At 40.9% G+C, this 15,622-nt stretch overlaps 1 protein-coding gene across 5 annotated transcripts in view; it reads left to right on the top strand.

Moving 5' to 3' along the window:
• APBA1 (amyloid beta precursor protein binding family A member 1) overlaps positions 1 to 15,622 on the top strand; it is a 213,308-nt gene that overhangs the window by 104,700 nt on the left and 92,986 nt on the right. The window contains exon 2 of one of the 5 annotated variants that reach the window (XM_057724622.1): positions 6,241 to 6,299. The exons of the other annotated variants lie outside the window; for them this stretch is intronic. The gene's annotated coding sequence lies outside the window, so the exon portion shown is untranslated. The remainder of the gene's footprint in view (positions 1 to 6,240; positions 6,300 to 15,622) is intronic. 5 annotated transcript variants of the gene reach the window in all.

Consider the following 15,622-nt stretch of genomic DNA (forward strand, 5'->3'; position numbering starts at 1 on the left):
TTACACAGAATAGGCATTAAAAGTTTACAGAATTGGACTTCCCTGGTGATGCAGTGGTTAAGAATCCACCTGCCAGTGCAGGGGACACGGGTTCAAGCCCTGGTCTGGGAAGATCCCACATGCCACGGAGGAACTAAGCCCATGCGCCACAACTACTGAGCCTGTGCTCTAGAGCCCACACACTGCAGATACTGAAGCCCATGAGCCTAGCCTGTGCTCCGCAACAAGAGAAGTCACAGCAATGAGAAGGCCGCGCACCACAACGAAGAGTAGTCCCCACTTGCCGCAGATAGAGAAAGCCCGCATGCAGCAACGAAGACCTAATGTAGCCAAAAATAAATAAAACTTTTTTAAAATTATTTTTAAAAAGTTTACAGAATTAAGGGAAGTGGAGAAAGAAAGCCTGCATCTATCTGAACAACAAAGATGAAAAGGAACGATGAAATGTTTCAGATTTACCATTTCATGGTACACAGGTTTTGCACTAAAAACGATTTCATGGAACCTTTCAAAAGCCTTGTCTTTCCCCGACTTCAGAACTTCATAATACCAAGTAATTAAGATTTTTGTTCCAGGAACATGAAAGGTCACCCAGACTTCTTTTTTGTAACAAAATAGTTTGAGTTGCAGGAAAAAATAACCAGGGGGAAAAGAATTGATTCTGAGACTCTATATGCTAAAATTAAAAAGTAAACAGATTTTTATTATTTTATTTTTAAAATATTAATGTTAAATTTTAAAGCCCCACAGTCTGCTATGAGCATCGCGTGTGGCAGCGTTATGAGCAGCTGTGACCTTGTCCCCTGGAATCTGTCACCAAGGCCTAATAGCTGGTTGGAGATCCAAAAGATGTCCATTGAATCATTTTTCCAAACATTTTTCTTCTCACAAAAATGTGTGTTTAATGAACATTATTTGAAGGTAGAATATGTCAACAGTACTTTTTCGCATAGCCAAGGATTTAACATAACTTCTGTTAAGGTTTTAAGTTATTCATATATGAATTACATATACATACATGCATATATAATATCTATATTATGTATACTCTACATATTTACACAGGCACCGGGAGTGTACCTACACATCTGTGAGACATCCAGTAAGTGACTTACACATGGCGGTGGGGGCAGTGTAAGGCTCCTCTTTGCTCCTGCATTTGAACTTGCTGCTCACCCTTTCTGGAATGCTTTCCTCCCAGGTAACTGTGCTCACTCTTTCATCTCCTGTGTCTTCACCCTTGTTTGTTCCCTTTAGAGTCCTTCTCAGAACTCACAGTATGTAAATTTGATTACTTGTAAACTCCTCAGTATGGGATCCGTGAAGGCAAAGATCTTGTCTGTTTTATTCAGTTTGTATCCTTAGTACTTAGCACAATGCCACACGTATACTGAGTGGTTGAATGAATGACTGAGAGGTTGTCTGCCCTACCCTCTACCAGCACATGAATTCCCTCTGTATCATTCCCAGTAAGAACCTACGGTCACAAATTTATTGAAGGGCACTTATAAAACAATGTGGGAACACATTGAGTCCAGAAGAGGGAAAAATAAAACAAATGAATGGCCCAAGTTGAGAAAGAGTAGGAGGAAAATTTCAGAGAGCATTTAAAAGGGAGGAAGAGGAAAACAATCTGGCCCATTTTATATATGGAAAGATGGCTGGTGGATATAAACTGCATCATTTGTCACAGAGTTTATTATTTTTATTCCTTAATCCCTGAGAAATTAACCTGTGTAGCACTTTAAGGTAACAAGTACAGTTTATGATATTATTTGTGATTAAGTGGATAAATAAATAAAAGCAGGCCGTATGAGGAGTAATGATGAAAGTATATCATGAGCCAGAGAGTATGAGGCCCAACAGAGAAAACACTGAATGTGTCTCATCTAATTTGGACCTCATAACAACCAAATCAGTGAGACAGGTATACTTATTATTCCCACTTCTCAGATGTGGAGACTGCGTCTCAGAGACTTTAAATGACATGCACCTTACATGTTATGCATACCAGATTCCAAATTTGATGCCAGGTATTTAGAATCTAAAGCCTAACATGTGATGGAAAAACTCAGTTATAGTTTTTGCAGCAATTCTGGGAAGCAAGTTGTTAAAAAAAAATTATTTCTCCTCTGTCCTAATGTACGCCTCCTTTCCATGTTGGTATTCATGTTAAGATATTTCTTTTTTTTAAATTACACACCTGTTTTAAAAATTCTCTACTCACTGCTTCTTCCACAGACACTTTGTAACAATAGATTGAATTGACATGAATTAAATTGTTTGGATTTAAAAGGTACTTAACTCTGAAGTTACCCTCTTTTACCACAAGAGGGCACTTACAGGCCAGTAAGGCCAAGACCACTGAGAGGTTTATGAGTTGTAAAAGAATTGGGGGAATTAAAACTTAAAGACCATGTCATGACTCCTGACAAGGTGTGAAGTTGATGACTCATTGGCTCAAGGTGGCAGGAAGTGAAATATCTGTGGGTTTTAGACACCCTTGGACGATAGAGTGGCAGAATACAAGAGGACAAACAGTGCAGAGACCTCAGCTGGTGACAGTTGGCCTTGACATAATTATGATCTTAAGCAAACACTGTTCTGAGCACCTGCCGTGTCTCAGGCACTGTTCTGGGTGTTTGGATAATGACAGCAAGGACACAGCCCCTTCTTCCCCCAAACCCACTGTCTATCAGCGTGACTGACAGCCTGCTCCCACTAATCTGCGAGTTTTGCTTTAAAGATGAGGTTGCAGACGGAGAGCCTGCAGTGGCCCGCAGCTGGCCATGTTTGGTGTTGGCCAACATGCTGCCCCATACCTGTGATATTTTGCTTTTTTGTACATTTGGCTGGCTTCACTCATTTTACATGACCTGCCTGGCTCCTGTAGACATTTGAGTTTTGTCCTTGTGACTTCCCTATCTGCTCTCCTTCAGCTTGCCCACTGTGAAGACAAGCCCTGTCTACCTCTGTGCTTTTTTTTTTTTGCTTTTCTTTTTTTTGAGAGGTTTGGTTACGACTGCCCTGGGCATTTCAGGGCTTCAGCTGCTTTGCTGCCTCAGCAGCTGCTGTAACAAAGGAGATGTCAGCTACTTCTTCTCCAGATGAGATCTGAAGTAAAATGACCTTGTTTGCCTCAAAGAGAAGAACCAAGGGCTTTGTGGGAAGGAGGGGGGCCAACCGATGGGCAGGATGTTCTAACTGGAGCATCTCCAACGTGGCAGGCCCTGAGGGCACCAGTGGCCAAATGTTGGTGGCACCAGGCTGCCTCCAAGGCATATGACCCTGTCCTTTTTCCTACCAGGGTTCTATTTCTTTTCATATTTTCCTTTTTCTTACGTCTTACCTTATCTTTCCCATGTAGCCCTTTCTTCCCATGTTATCTTCTCATTGCTTTCTGCTCCCTCTGGTGGCCCTAACAGAAACTGATGGTGATGCAGAGGCTGAATCCAGCCCTTAAGTGGGTGTTGTTTGCCTGGTGTTGTGTTTTAATTCAATTGCATTTGAAGGTCTTTGGACGTGGCATGCTGTCCAGTTCATGCCATGGTCCCTAACACTCAAACAGTCACACACCTACAGCTGCATTCATTTAATGTACCTGCCTGGCCTCAGCACCTGTGTGCTCCAGAGGTTATTTAAATGAATGAATTTGTGTGATGCCCGTATTATTATTAAGATGGAGCTGTTCTAATACCTGGGAGCTCAGGTGTCCCTTTAATGGCTTCCACCTGTTAATTTGTCAGAAGCTGTTCCTGTGCAGGTAAGGAGACATTTATAAACTTGCTTACAAATGTGCAAAATATTATAGAAGAGCCTGCAGCCTCCGTCTGAAGGCTGTCAACCCACTTGTATTAGTTTCCTGTTGCTGCTGTGACATCATCACAAATTTATCAGCGGAAAACAACAAAAACTGTCTTATAGTTCTGTAAATCAGAAACAGACACAAGTCCTGTGGGGCTGAAATCAAGGTGTCTGTAGGGCTGTTCCTTGCCGGAGGCTCTAGGGGAGAATCTGTTTCTTTGCTCATTCAGACTGTCGGCAGAATTCAGTTCTTTGAGGTTGTTGGACTGAGGTCTGCATCTCCATGCTGGCCAGCAGCTGATGCCCATTCCAGCTTCTAGAAGCCACTTTCATTCCTTTCATTTCATGCCCACTCTCATTCTCCATCTTCAAAGCCAGCCCTGGGGGTCCAGTCCCTCATGTTTCCAATCTCTCCTCCTCCTTCTGTCTCATCTCTGTGACACAGCTGGAAAAGATTCTGTGCTTTTAAGGACTCAAGTGATTAGGTTGGGCCCACCCAGATAACCCAGGTTCATCTGCCCACCTCAAGGTCCATCCCTTTAATCACAGCTGCAAGTCCCTTCATCGTGTAAGGTAACATCTGCACAAGTTTCGGGGATTAGGGGATAGACGTCTTTGAGGACCGTGATTCTGCTGACCACACTGCTGGCTCTTAAAGTGGTAGGAACCTCACATGGTAATTCTATTTGAAACCAGACATGAGGTAGCCTGCTGAGTAAAGCACTTGGCCAGGGATGGAGAAAGCTTGAATTTCATTCCAGCCCTGTGGTCATGACCCTGGGAAAGGCTGTGAAGCTTTGTTTCTTTCAGGATATTGCCAAGATGGCCAGCTTTAAGTTGTCTTAGAAATTGAAAATAAATAAGATTAACATTCTAGTAAGCAGAATTCTCAGTTACTGATATAACAGAGACCTACTTAATATTCTTCCCTTCTTAATTACTAAGATAAACCAGGTTTTATTTGGGGTAGCAAGGTGTACAGCCAAAAACCAAAATCAAACAACAACAAAATCTGTGGGTCTGAGCTTTCCTGGCAGGTAGAAGTGGTCAGTGTGACACATTTTTGGTTGAAATATAAATGGAAATTACTGGATGGGAATTCCAGGAAAGCTCTTTAGCAGGAGCTGACTTAGCTGATACACATCCCTTCTTGCCCTATGCCCTGCCCCGTCTACCTCCCAGATGCCGACATGGTGACAGGCACTCAGGCTGCCATCGTGAATGTTGTGGATGAGAGACAAGCCCTTAGGATGGCAAACTGGAAAGCTGGAAAGAACCAAGTCCCCAACAGTACTGCAAAACCCCCATACCAGCCCAGGACTTCCACTTATAGATTTCTTTTCTATAAGAGAAAAAGATGCCAATGGCAGAGTTAGAGGGGGGAGGAAGCAAAAGGGCCTTTGTTTCTAAGCAGCTGAATCCAATTCCTCACTAGTCTCTGTTCTAACAATTGATTATTACTCTAAAGATTATCACAAGATTCAGAAGTGTCCCCTACCAGTAGGAAATGAGCTGTGAAAATAAACTTTCCTTAATATATTTAACTCTATCAAATGATTTGAAAACAAAGGTAGGTATAAATGTATGTCTGACACCTTTAAGATGCAATATCTTTTCACATACCTTATCTCATTTCATTATCACAATAACCCCATGAGGCAGGTGGGTCAGACATTGGCATTGCTTTCATTTGCAGCTCAGGAAACTGAGGCACAAAGAGCCTTAGGAGCCTTCTTACAGACCCCAAGTCCTTATTTATATCTTTGCCTCTAAGCCATTTGCTCTCTCCTGCTCCTAACTTCATAAGGTTTATTTCTTAATGTTATATTTTGAAAGAACCATTAATATATGATGTGAAAAAGGACAAGAATTGTTTTCCTTTGCCTGTGATGTGTATTTAACATGGAAAAACTGTAAGATTATCCTTCTCAAGGCTTCCCTCCCCCCAGGATTGGGCAGCTCACTCAAGCTGGTTCTAATGAAGGAGGAGTTGAGGGACCTCTCCTGGACAAGCATGACAAGGCCCTGGGGATTGATCTGTGACTCCAGAAGCCACTAGCAAGTGCGGCCTTGTGGTTCTCTGACCTTTTCCAGCTCTCTCCACCTCCTCCTCTAATTAAACTGTGGCAGCCCAGGCTGTCCCTTCAGCAGAGTCCCTGGGTGGGAACAGTTCCTAGAGAAACAGAATTGGGGACAGGAAGGGCAGCCCACAGTGTCTTCAGCAGTTAACTTCACAGAACTGAGGTAGATTGACCCCTGAATAAGAATACTCGCTCTGCTACTGTAAAGAACGATCTGGTTAGAAAGATTTCAGAATTTCTAAGTCTCGTGGGTTAACCTTTAGAGCACAATGCTGATTATTGATGATGATGAAATGGAATCTAGACCAAAGGGTACAAAAGACAGCCCTTAAATAAACGACATCCTCATTTTCAGATTGCTTCCTCCATCTGAAGGACTGAAGAATTCTCAGTACAATTGATGGACTTTTAAAGGTAAATGTATCTTGTATAATTTCAAAGATCAACATGCTTTAGAAAATTTATAAACTGAAGAGGAAGAAAGAAGATTGTTTGCACCAGGCAGAGCAGAGGTCCCTTTTCAAATGCCTTTCTTTTCTTTGAAGGAGTGATGGCTTTGACCTGGATCTTCTATGACATTTAAAAGCCCCTGTGTTGGGAACTTCCCTGGCAGTCCAGTTGTTAAGACTCCACTCACCCACTGCAGGGGGCTCAGGTTTGAACCCCGATAGGGGAACCAAGGTCCCACATGCTGCGCCATGCAGCCAAAAAAAAAAAGAAAAAAAAGCCCCTGTGTTGAAGGTCATTTATTGGTAAATTAATTGGCTTAAATCTCTTGTTTTCAAATTCTGGTTTTTTTAGTATCTAAAATAATTTCACATCTGAGTCAAAATGGTAAGATTCAGGATATTGAAAAATCATCATCAAGAATGCAAATTTACAGAGGACTTCCTACACAAGTACCTTATAAAAGGCACCCTCAGGGTTCCTAATTGTAGTGGAGGCTTGATCTCTGCCAACAAAGTGTTTAGAATCAAAAGGGAGAGACAGACTACACACCAGATAAATATATATTTTTTAAAAAAAGATGCAATGCCTTATGACCGTTTGCAAGCATCTTATCTGAATTAGCAGATGTGTCCTGCCCAACTTGATCCTGTTTGTATTGGTTAAAACTATTGGTTGTAATTAATAGAAGCCAATGCCAGCTAGATTAAGGGCGGAAGAAAGTGGGGAGAAAATGCTAAAGAATATGTAGCCTCTTTTTTATTACTGAAGTATAGTTGATTTACAATGTTGTGTTAGTTTCTGGTATACAGCAAAGGGATTCATATATATATATATATATATATATATATATATATATATATATATATATATATATATAGGTGTGTGTGTGTATTCCTTTTTGTATTCTTTTCCATTATGGTTTATTACAGGATTTTGAATATAGTTCCCTGTGCTATACAGCAGGACATTGTTGTTTATTTTACATATAGTAGTTTGTATCTGCTAATCCCAAACTCCTAATTTATCCCTCCCCTACTCCTTTTCCCCTTTGGTAACCATAAATTTGTTTTCTATGTCTGTGAGTCTGTTTCTGTTTTGTAAATAAGTTCATTTGTATCATATTTTGGATTCCACATATAAGTGATATCACATGGTATTTGTCTTTCTCTTTATGACTTCATTCAGTATGATAATCTCTAAGTCTAACCATGTTGCTGCAAATGGCATTATTTCATTTGTTTTTATGGCTGAGCATATTCCATTGTGTATATATATACCACAACTTCTTTTTCCATTTGTCTGTCGATGGACATTTGGGTTGTTTCCATGTCTTGACTATTATAAATAATGCTGCTATGAACATTGGGGTGCATGTATCTTTTCGAATTATAGTTTTGTCTGGATATATGCCTAGGAGTGGGATTGCTGGATCAAATGGTAGCTCTATTTTTACTTTTTTAAGGAACCTCCATACTGTTTTCAATAATGCCTATACCAATTTACATTCCCAGCAACGGTGTAGGAGGGTTCCCTTTTCTCCACATCCTCTCCAGCATTTGTTATTTGTAGACATTTTAATGATGGCCATTCTGGCTGGTGTGAGGTGGTACCTCACTGTAGTTTTGATTTGCATTTCTGTGATAATTAGCGATGTTGTACATCTTTTCATGTGCCTTTTGGCCATCATATGTCAAGAATATGTGGTGTTTTATGGATCCCAAGAACATGCAGCCTGGCCACAGGAGAGACTGGAAAGCTTGCAAGAATTCACGCAGGTGTTTGTTGTTTCTTGGTTTTGCATTTTGTTTTTGCCTCACTCATCCACCAATTCTCAGTTTCAGTCTCTCTATGCCAGTTAGCACATCTTCTCAAGTCCCTCTTGTCCAAGACAACTGAGTTGGTTTTTGTTCTTCCACTCATGCAGCCAGCCCAGATTAGAACTGAAACCTCTTGTCCCATTTCTAAAGTTCTGCAGAAAGAACTCTGACCTGTCATGGATAAGGGACTCACCCCTAGTCACTTGACTAAAGTCCAGTGGAATAAATGAGACTAACAAAGGCCAACCCCTAGGAATATGTAGGTGATGAAAAAGCAGTTCTAGAGAAGGTAGAACTGTGCATGGTAAGCTGCCAGAGACCCCAAAAGGTGTCTTCCAGTCTGACTGAAGAACAGAACATTGGTTTGTAACATGCAGGTCAAGACCCTGGATGGGGAATGGCGGGTGGGAGGGTAGAGACTCATATTTATTGATGAGTCCTTCCTGGAAACCATCCACACAGATAACAAGCCTTCTCCATAGACTGAATAAATGGCATATCCTGAGCATATGGGTGTTGATGGTTTTAATTGTATGTAGATGCTCTTACAATTAATACAATTTGAATTCCTTTATATGTGTTAGTGAATTACTCCTGTCTTTTGGTCATCATGCATCTTTTTCAATTACTAGGCACTGATAGTAAAGCTGTTCTTGTGTGAGAGCTCCCTTTATGAAAGACAGTTTGAGGAGCCCTGTGCATAAGGTTAGGTTTCGACTGAGAGACTACGTGAATAGTTGTGAGTATTGGCTCTAATGGTCAACAGGAAGCTCAACACATGAATTTTATTTTATTAGTCCTCCCTTTTTTTTCTTGTATTATCATGAATTTGTCTATAGACACCTTACTGCATGGAATTGTTTTATAGGCATGATACAGTAAATTGGTAGAAAGCCCATTCTGATTGATAAAGAATCTTTAAATTGACTTTGTGTTACTTTCAACTCTGTTTATTAATAGGAACTTGGCCAACAAAGGGTTAATAAGACGAGGTCCTTTGTGATGTGCCACGAGCAATATTTAAGCCTGGCTTGTACTTGCATAGTGATTGCTGACAAAGGAGCAGATGCTTTCAAAGTGTTTTAAAATATCCCTTAAAGGTACCTTAAATACTAAAAGTACTGTTTGCAGCATTTTACAAACTCTCTTCCTAGATGTTGCAAAGGGAAGGTTCCATTTCAGCCTAAAAATAACAGTAACAATCAAATAATAGTAGAAGCTAATATTACTGTGGCAGTTTCTTGATACAAGGACTCTGCGCTTTATAAACATGTTTTCATCTTATTCTTGCAACAAATGTCAATACCTTATCTACCCGTGTTTTATAGGGAAGGAAATTGAGTTTGAGAAGCCTGCAATTCATGTCAGATTACTTGGATCCAAATTAATGTGCTTTTACTGTTTGTAAAATAGTCCCTTGAACGGAAGAAATGACAGAGATGATCGAATTAACCCATTAGGTTAACTGGGGAAAATTCAGACATTGATGGTACATTGAAGAGACACATAGCTTCTTCATTAAGACCAGATCCTGGAACAAACCAGACAGCACGTTCAAATCCCAGGCCTACTGTTTACCTGCTTTGTGACCCTGGAAAAGTTACTCAACCTGTTCCTTGGTTTCCCCTCTTCAAAATGAAGATGAGTAATAACTCCTTCATAGAGTTGGTATGAGGGTTAAAAAATATTTAAGTGCATAGAGGAGTTCCTGGGACATAGGAGACACCATCTGGGTGCTTTTGATTGTTCTGGAGCCTGTGCACTTGGTGTGTTAGCACAGCCAGGGGGTGTTGCCAGTGCTGCATCTGGAAGCCCAATGGCCAAATCGGTGGAGCAGTCTGGAAAGGCAGTGGGGTACAATATCGAGTACTCCTTTAGCCCCATGGTTCTCCACTTTCTGATCGTTTCCAGACCTCTTTGCGCGAACACAGCAGTCAGGAGCCCTGGCATGGTGCGGGCTGTGGAGGACAGGCCAGGAGGGGCAATCCCAGCCCAGCCCAGCCCACAGCCCAGGCTCGGAGACTTGTCGGAGCCTCCCTCCAATTAGCGACCATTGTCCCTCTCAGGGCTGCCACAGTTCCATTTTAAATCCGTCGGGTGCCATCCTTAGAAACTAAGGAACCCTAACTAATTGGGCAATAGAAGATTTTGGTCTAGAGATGACGGCACATTTAATGGAGTTTGCAGAGATACTGATTGCATTCCTGCTCTGCAGCTGGCTGGCCGGGCCTGCAAAAGCCTCTTAACCACGTCCTGCTGACTTCTCCTGCAAGGGAAATGAGAGCCAGCTCACTTGCCCTCTCTCCTCTCCCCAGTAGTCCTCGGATTAATTGCTACTTGTAATGCATTTTGATTTGGTTCAAAGAAATACAACTATAGAAATACTATTGTTGGGTGAAATACTGTTTTTCTATAATGCAGGGGAGGTTATCTGTCTTAAATAGAATGACCATTCAACTTAAATTGGATAAAACTTGGACGCTTGAGAATAAAAGGAGGCACTAAGCATGATTAAAATTATATAGATTTTCTTAGAAGACAGTTTAGCAGTTTCTTGACAAAACTAAACACACTTACCATACATGTGATCCAGCAATCATGCTCCTTGGTACTTCCAAAGGAGTCTAAAACTTATGTCCACACAAAAACATGAGCATGGATGTTTATAGCAGCTTTATTCATAATTGCCCAAACTTGGAAGCAACCAAGATGTCCTTCAGGAGATGAATGGTTAAATAAACTGTGGTACACCCAGACAATAGAATATTCAGCACTAAAAAGAAATGAGCTATCAAGCCACAAAAAGATATGGAGGAACCTTAAATGCATATTACTAACTGAAAGAAGCCAATCTGAAAAGGTTACACACTGAAAGATTCCAACTGTAAGATATTATGGGAAAGGCAAAACTGTGGAGACAATAACAAGCTCAGTGGTTGCCAGGAGTTAAGGGGGAGGGAAAGATGACTAGGTGGAGCACAGGGGATTTTTAGGGGATTCTTTTTTTCCCCAAGGACTTTTATTGAGATATAATTGACATACAATAAACTGTATATATTTAAAGTGTACAATATGATATTTTTTTTCTTATTAATATTGTATATATGGCAATCCCAGTCTCCCAATTCATCCCACCCAGGGAATTCTTTTATATGATAATACAATGACGGATGCATGTCGTTATACTTACATCAAAACAAATAGCATGAACAACACAAAAAAATAAACCCTAAGGTAAACTATGAACATTGGGTAATAATAATATACCAACGTAGATTCATTGTTTGTAGCAAATATACCACACCAGTGGAGGAAGCTTGCGGGGGAGGAAGGGAGCAGGAGGGAGATATGTAGGGACTCCATATACTTTCACTTAATTTTGTTGTGAACCTAAAACTGCTCTAAAAAAATAAAATCTATTATTTGTTAATTATATAATTTTTGGACATATGTATTAATCAGTTTTATTATAAATAGCTATATTTTTAAACCATTTTCGAAAATAAAATTATTTTTATAAAAGTAAAATTCTTCTTTAAAAAAACAAAAGAGTATAAAATGGGGTTGTCCCAAGGATCAGGTATGTGTGGTCATCTTAGTCTCAAGCAACATTCTCTGATTTGGAACTAAAAAGAACATAAAAGATAACATGTTTATTAATACATTGCTTTTCTGTGTTGTATTTACCCTTCTCTTGGAAACATATGCAGTCAAACTTTTCTCCTTTTTTTCCAGGTTTTCATTACTAATTTATTGAGCAGCTCACACTGTGCCCATACTCTGTTAAATGTTTTACATACATTAATTTAGTCCTTACTAAATAAAAGCTTGTTCCTTCATGCACTCAGAAATCTATTGGGCACTTGTTAATTATCACACACTGTTCCAAACAATGGGAACATAGCAGTAGTGGGAGAAAAAGACAATAAACAAACAAATGTGTAATATGTCAGGTGAAAAGTGCTGTGAAGAAACAAGAATAAAGTAATAAAAGTAAGAACTATAGCAATATTAAATAGTAAAAATAAGGGAAAAATAAGAAAGTAAAGTGAGCAGCTAGTGATGGGGGAACTGCTATTTTAGATAGTCAGGGAGAACTGCTCTTAACAGGTGACATTTGAGCAGGAACATGAAATGACAGGAATAAACCATATGACTATCTGGTGGGAGATCATTCTAGACAGAGCGAATGGAGAGTGCAAGGGAACATGCTGGCATTTCATGGAATAGCAAGGAAGCTAGGATGGCTGAGCAGACGTTAGCTGAGGGGAGGCCAGAGTGGCAGTGGGGACCAGATCAAATAAGGTAGGTCATTGCAGAGATTTGGGGATTTACTTGGTAGAAGACAGGAAATTGTTGGAAGAGATACACAATCTAGCCTACAGTTTGGCAGGATTGTGGAAGCCTGGACACCAGTTAGGAAGCTGTTGAAATGGTCTGGGTAAGACTGGCAGTGGTTGCAGTGGAAAAGTGCTTGGTTGGTTCTTGATCTGTCTTGAAGGGAGGAAGGACAAGCGTTGGTGACAGATCTGATATAGGATATGAGAGAAAGGATTTAAGGATAATGCCAAGGTTTTGCCTGAGCAACTGAAAGAAGGGCAATGAGGAAGATGGCGGAAGGAACAGGTTTAGAAAGAGAAATTAGAAGTTTATACTAAGACATAATTTTAGGATGCCTGTCAAATACCCATGGTGAGATGTCAAGGAGGTAGGTGGTGTGGAAAGTAGTCCAGGGGAGTGGTCTGAGCTGGAAATATAAATTTGAGAATTGTCATTGTATAGATGTTTATAAACTATGAGTCTGCATGAGATCACCTGAGGGGATGGTGTAGATGGTGAAGAGAACAGTCCAAGGACTAAGCTCTCCAATGTGGAGAGTCCTGGGAGATGAACCAGCCAATAAAATGGTGAAGAAGCAACCAGGGAGGGGAACCAGCAGAAAGTGGTACCCTGGGAGCCAGGAGAGGAGAGCGCTTAGAGAGGGTGTGATCCACTGTATCAAGTGCTGCCCAACAGTCAAGGCCGGTGTCTGCCAGACTGTGCAGCATGGAACTTGTGGGTGACCTGGACAAAAGCTGATTCAGGGGAGCAGTAGGGATGAGAGCCTGACTGGAGTTGGCTTATGACAGAACTAAAAGAGAGAAAGGAGAAACTAAGAGATGGTCTCAGAAGGGTTAATAACCCTGCTCATGGGAGCACATCTTATAAGTGGCAGAGCCAGGATTCTAACTCAAATCTTTCTAACTCCAAAGTCTGGAGAGTTTGCAGTAGGGGAAGGAGTCTTGAACCAGGAACCAGTAGGGCTTTGACACTAGCTGTGTAATCTTGAGAAACTCATTCAACAAACTTCTTTGAGGTCCTACAATGTGTCAGGCACAGTGCAAGCTGTGAGGGCTACAGAGATGAATAACATAGACTCCTGACCCAACTAGGGGGTGAGAAAGGAAATTAGGGATGGCTCCTAGAGTGAGGTGGAACAGGCATCTTAGTTCTCCCTCTCATTTCTTAAACAAACGGGAATGTTGGCTAAGGGAAGCTCTAAGCACCTTTCTTATCCTTAAATTCCATGGATTGGGGATATAAGCAAATCCTTTCACCCACAGATGAGGAAGGGAAGATCAGCACAAACTTCCCACTCCCTCCAGGGTGTATTGCCAAGGTATTTTAAAGATGTCAACCCTTAATTAGAATTTTAAATTGGGAGAAATGTGTGTAGGCACTTCAGGTGCAATTAGTGCAGTAGATTAAAATCTTTTTGAAGCGACCTAATTCACTTCTCAAACTGTTTAAATTGATTTTACAATTTTCTGCCCATGTTAGTGGCCAGGTGACATATGGATAACTGGGGAACTACTAGTAGATTTTAATGACATTATGCTTGTCAACCAAGGAAAAAAGGTAAAAACTGTTATAGCATGTCTTTTTACTGCATCAGTAAAAGGGGCGGGGGGTGCTTCGTGCTTTTTCAATGGGCGTTTACAGAATTTTCAATAATCCTGAAATGCCTAAGATTCTGTTGTAGTATTTCTTCACAACAAAGCAGCCTTCATCTCTGCTGGATGGCACCACTAAATAAAAATTTTGTTTCTCTGTGGAAAGAGAAACTATAAATCTAGTCAAAAGACAAATGATACACTGGGAGATGTTTGCAACAGTGTGACACTCAAAAGTTAATATTCTTAATATTTTTTTAAAAATCCTCCTCCAGGTGCGTAAGAAAAGGACTTGATAGACAAGCAGGCAGTTTACAGAAAAGGAAATGTAATGGCCAATAAGCCTATGAAAAAGAGGCCATTCTGTTAGATGTCAGGGAAACTTAAGGTAAAACACGACCTATCGGATTGGCAAGAATGAAATATATTGATAACATCTGTTGGGGGAACTCCATTTGCCTGCCTCATGATTTATTGTGGAGTAACGCTGGTGGCCGTCTCCCTGCCCCTCATTCTCTTTTCTCTAGAAGAGGAGGACTGTTTTGTGAATTTGGGAAAGGAAGCTATGTTGGATTGCTGCTATGTGGGTCCTCTTTTCCAGCTCTGCCTGCCTGCTGTGAGGGTGTATTCTGATGTGCTCCCAAACGTATGGTAAATTTCCCCAGGCAGGCATGACACCTGTGAGGGACACCTATAGTTGACCACTGTCCCAGTGACTTGGTGAGGTCCATTTAATGAATGCAGGGGTGAAGTGTTAGAAAGACAATTTGGCTAAACATATAAAGGCAAATCATCCATCAAGTTTTTCAGATGTCATTTAAAAATCTCCATTTGTGTGGCTTCTGTATCTCTTTGCTGGTTCAGAACTTGGGAAGGAAAGAGAGGAATGTTTATTGTTTCCTGTATGTCCCCCACCCCCCCCCAGAAAAAAAAGAATACATATATCCATGGCTACATGTGGAAATTTTGAAATTCCTTGGCATTGGAAGGGAATTACTAAAATTTAGGGGGAAGTACCTGGCAGTGTTATCAAACCCAACTTGGGTCCACTCACCCAAGCACCATAAAGCCAATCTACTGGTGCTGGGTTGTGGTGAAGGAAAGTGCAGCATTTATTGCAGGAGCCAAACAAGAAGCAAGGGCAGCTAATGCTCAAAAGTCCTGAACTCCTCGATGGCTTTGCAGGTAGGGTTTTTAAAGACAGGGTGAGGGAGAAAGTTTCAGGGTATGTGATCAGCCCGAGGACATCCTTCTGATTAGCTGGTGGTGAGGTAACCAGAAGTCAATATCATCAACTTTCTGGTTCCAGTCACTCTGGGGTCTGCATACTTGTGGTCAGCATGTAGTTAACTTCTTCCACCTGGTGGCGGGGAGGGGGGGGGGTTCTGTATCTGCAAAACAGCTCAAAGGACATGGCTCAGAATATTACCTATAATCTTTGAGGAGGAACTAGAGGTACTTGACTTTACTTAATGGCTACACTATTATTATTTTGTCTTGCTTGACTATTTTCCTTTGTTTCTGCATTTTCTCATTT

The sequence above is a fragment of the Hippopotamus amphibius genome, chromosome 2, assembly GCF_030028045.1.
Source record: "Hippopotamus amphibius kiboko isolate mHipAmp2 chromosome 2, mHipAmp2.hap2, whole genome shotgun sequence".
Classification (NCBI taxonomy): Eukaryota; Metazoa; Chordata; class Mammalia; order Artiodactyla; family Hippopotamidae; genus Hippopotamus; species Hippopotamus amphibius.